Here is a 4,482-nt window from a genome sequence, read left to right as displayed (position 1 = left end):
AAATATCAGGCCCTGATCTCTGATGGTCTAGGGCTTATATGAGATAAGCAAGCAGGAAGTACAGAGGCAGATGGTTGTCAACTGGGGACTGCTTTATACAATGTGCATCACAGTGACCAGCTGTTTCTAAGAGACAAAAGCAACCGGAACTGGAACAGGAACTATTACCTGGGCAACTAACAAACTGAAGTATACTGCCGGGGTGGGGGTGGAAGCATTTTCTCTTACAGTAGCATATACAAAACAGAATACAAGCTCTTGCCTGCAAAAGTAAAATATCCTATCAAAGAAACATCATAATCTTCCCATGTCCTCCAATGTATCATCATTTTAACAACAACAAAATGCATAAGAAAGACAAGGCATAAAAATTGAAGGCGTAAGCAACTGACAAACAAGGACGATAATTTCTGATTACCTGAAGAAGGCACAATCCAGAATCCAGGAAACACAAGCAAACTCTTACCGCCTTCCAATTATCTTGGTGGAACCTCCACATGATATGGGGGAAATAAATGTAACTCCCGACCTGCTAGACCTCAGATATGCTGAGTTTGTGGTCCCCAAACCAAAGAAGGAATTCTAAGGAGCAACAGAGGTAAGGGTAGGGAATATTTATTGAGAGAGCTAGCTCCTGAGAGGCAGGAGGGGACCTGAAAAATGGATTGCTGTAGACCCCACTCTACAGAGGAAGTTTATAGAACAAAATCACAAGGTGGGTACAAAAATCATGAGGAGAGGGAAAAAAAACCATGAAGAGTATAGTTTGGGACAAAATTATGATCAACCAATAAGATTACAAGTTTAGCCACTTAGGTGCTATTGATCCAATGGGGAAGCAGGTCGTGTAGCAACTGTACATGAAAAGAACAAGGACCTTTTAAGGAAGAGAAGAATCAGGGGGTCTTGGTCACCCACTGGGGTGACTGATGTTAATTTATTATCTCTCGGGGAGGCGTGCGGGCCTGGTCATTTTGTCTTTAGCTTGAGGCCTGGCCTCCAGCAGAAGTGCCCTTGGGCACAGTTGTAATGCGTTTTCACCCTCTGTGCTGACTCCCCCAAGGGCCTAGCCCTGTCTCACTGCCTATAATATTTTCACCTAGCTTAGCTGTCCCTAATAGCTGGACCCTCCAGGCCCTCAGCCCTCCCAGGACTCCCCCGCCTTCCCCCGACCGAGATGAGTAAGTTTCTCCCCAGTGACTGGAAGAGGCCTGTTTTATTCAGCCACCCTGGTTTGTCCTGCTTTTCTGTTCCTGAGAGCTGGGACTTGGCTTCTGATTTAAAACAGGAGGCTTTGCAGCTGGGGAATGGCAAGATGAGACCTGCTTTTGTTGGAAATAGAGCTGGGTGGATTCAGAGTAGGGAGGAGGCTGCAGCAGCAGCTCAGGTGAGTGAAAATAAGTCTCAGCTGAGCAGCAGGGATGGCCCTGAAATATGTCAGAGAGGGTCCCCGAGGTTGCCACAGCCCTGTGGAGATAGGAGAGGGAGGCCTGTGAGCCTGGGAGAGGGGAGACTAGGGGGAAGGTGAGGAAAGTGGGTGGGGCATTGCCTGTGGGAGGAGCCAATGGAGAATGTTTATTGGATGAAAGTCCTACCAGGAGCCATAGGCATGGAGTGCTCACAGGTCCAGCAGGGGCCCTGAGAATGTGGCCAGTCTGGCCACAGCAGGTTAAACTGCCTCTGGGGTGTGTCCTGCCCCTGGCTTTCTGCAGTGGTGCAGCTTGGCTCCTTGGGAGATGATTTATTTATTTACTTGGTTTTTTCTGGTACCGGGAATTTTTTCTGGTACCGGGAATTGAACTCACGACCTTGTGTTTGTCAGACAGGCACTGTGCCCCTGAGCTAAATCCCCAGGTCCTTGGGAGATGATTAATGCAGACCTTGCTTTGCTCTTTTTTTTGTTTGTTTGTTTTTGTTTTTCTTCCGGTACCAGGAATTGAACTCACGACCTTGTGCTTGCCAGGCAGGCGCTGTGCCGCTGAGCTAAATCCCCAGCCTGCTTTGCTCTTGATTTAGCACCTTGGTCAGGGTCTTTTGTGCTGTTGCTCTGGCTCAGGGATGGCTGGGCAGGGGAACTGCTGTTGGCCAGGTGGGTGAGGAGGGGACATCAGGAAGATGAGTTTGGGGAGTTGGCCAGCTGAACCCAGCCCTCACCCAGGCTTCCAGAGTGTCTGCTGCTGGCCTGAGAGCAGAAGGCAGCCTGCCAGGCCTAGAGGGCACTGCTCTTTCAAGGCCTTGGCATTCAAGCCCATGTTTCTTTCCTTTTTTTTTTTTTTTGTAACAGGGTCTCACTTTGTAGTTCAGGTTGGCCTTGAACTCATTATGTAGCCCAGGCTAGCCTCCAACCTGAGACAGTCCTGCTGCCTCAGCCTCCTGGGTCCTGGGATTACAGGTGTGGGCCACCATACCCAGCTGTGGGCCAGGTTTTTGCTCATGCCTTTTGCCCCATCTCTCCCGGAACCCACAGCCCTGGAGGAAACCTTTTCTGGTAGCAAGAGCCCCCACCCAGGGCTGGGGATGCTTCGAAATGGGAGAGCACTTGCCCAGCATTGGTGAGGCCCTCGCTTGGCTCTCCAGCACCCCAGCACCGCTAGGAGCACCTCAAAGAACAAAGGCATTCTGGGCCTTTTAGTGTCTTGTTAGGATTGTGAGATAAAATAGTTACATTTGAATTTGAGGCATTCATTTTTCTAGTATAAGCATCTTCCATGCAATATCTGGGATATACTCAGGCCGAAACGTACTATGGTTGGGGCTGATGGGAGCACTACCTTCGTGCAGTCCCTGCTTAGCAGGCAGGAAGCCCTGGGTTCAGGCCCCAGCACTGGAATAAAAAAAGTTGCCTATGGGAAGTTCAAACTGAATGGTCATACTGTATTTTTATCTGTACACCTGGCAGTCTTGCCAGGTCCCCCAGCCTATTCCAGACAGCCGCTTCAGCACGGGGAACTCACTAAAGTCCTTTAGAACTTTACTTTCATTAGCTCCCCACGCGGCCACAATGACACTTTATAAACTTTTTTTTTTTTCCCCAGTACTGGGATTCCCAGGGCCTTTGCATTGAGCTACATCCCCAGACCTTTTTTTAATTTTTTAATTGCTTTTTACTTTCTGAGACCAGTCTTTCCAAATTGTTGGGCTTGAAGGTGCAGTCCTCCTGACTCAGCCTCCAGGAATGCTGGGGTTACAGGTTTGTTCCACTGTGTCAGGCACCAGAGCGTTCATTCCCCTTTCACAGGCAGGAAAACTAAGGCGCCAAGCCACTTCCTCAGGGCAAATAATAACCACGGCGCAGGACACAGGGCCAGCCTCTGCCAGCCGGACTCCAAAGTTCAAGCTCAGCACCCCGGGCTGGCTCTGAGCAGGAAGGCCAGAGCAGTGGCTTCCACCCTGGGTCACACAGGAGGGGGAAACGGCAAAGCGGGCTGAGGCCTCCGGTGCGAGCCCGCAGGATTTGGGGCTAGAATATTCAAAGTGATTTTGAAAGCGAGCTCCTCTTAGTAATAACAATACCGATCTCAGTCATTTGCATAACTCTCTCGAGCTGACAAAGGCTGCCCACAGCAGTAATTAGAATGACAAAGAAAGCAGATGGGGACAGGGGCCTGGAGGAGCCCTCTGCCGGCCCTGGGACGTTTCCTGCGCTCTCGCCTGGCGCGGGTGGGTGTGGGGAGGCCTTGCCGGGCCCACTTACAGGGACGCCTGGTTAGCGATCTGAGTCCCCGGCCGGGGCGGCTCGGCGCGGTCGGGGAGCCCGTGGGTGGGGCGCGCTGGCTGACGAGGCTTCCTGGGAACTGCGCTGCGCTCGAGCTCCGCCTGTCCCAAAGGTGGTCGGGGACAGCGGGAGGGGCAGGACGGCGAGCAAATGCGATCAAAACGAGACTTATGTAAATCAGACCTTACTAGATTTCGGATTCCTAACCTCAGGTTCTGATCTGCAATTGACCGGACGCTGCCGCTGAGTACTTCGGTTTTGAGTTTTTCTTCCCCTTTTTTGTTGTGTGTGTGTGTGTGTGTGTGTGTGTGTGTGTGTGTGTGTGTGTGTGTCGGGGTGGGGGTTGGGGTGTGGGTGTGGCCGTGGAGGGGTGCGCTTGAGGCCTCCAGAACTGAAGCGGCGCCAGGAGGCTGTAGGAATCTGAAGGAATCTTTCAGGAAAGTTTAAAAGCTGCCCCAAAACTGATATGATATGGACACCCCCCACTTCTTTATTGGTATCTTTAGGCTTTTTCTTACTCCTCCTCCAAGTGGCTTTGTCTGAGTGTGGTCTTTTAATTTTTTTTTTTTAAGTTTAGTCTTTTTAGAGTTAATGGGAAAGCCAGACGTGGTGGTGCAGGATTGCTGCGAGGCGAAAGAAAAGAAAGGAAAAGAAAAAAGAAAAGGGAAGAGAAAAGAAGAGTTAAAAGAAAAGACCAAAAAAAGAAAATTCGAGGCCAGCCTCAACTGCATAGTGAGACCCTTTCTCAAAAAGAGAAAGCAAGCAAG

The sequence above is a fragment of the Chinchilla lanigera genome, unplaced genomic scaffold (genome assembly GCF_000276665.1).
Source record: "Chinchilla lanigera isolate Chin_1 unplaced genomic scaffold, ChiLan1.0 scaffold00066, whole genome shotgun sequence".
Taxonomy (NCBI): domain Eukaryota; kingdom Metazoa; phylum Chordata; class Mammalia; order Rodentia; family Chinchillidae; genus Chinchilla; species Chinchilla lanigera.
The sequence above is the reverse complement of the archived record's forward strand: the minus strand, read 5'-3'. Positions refer to the sequence as shown.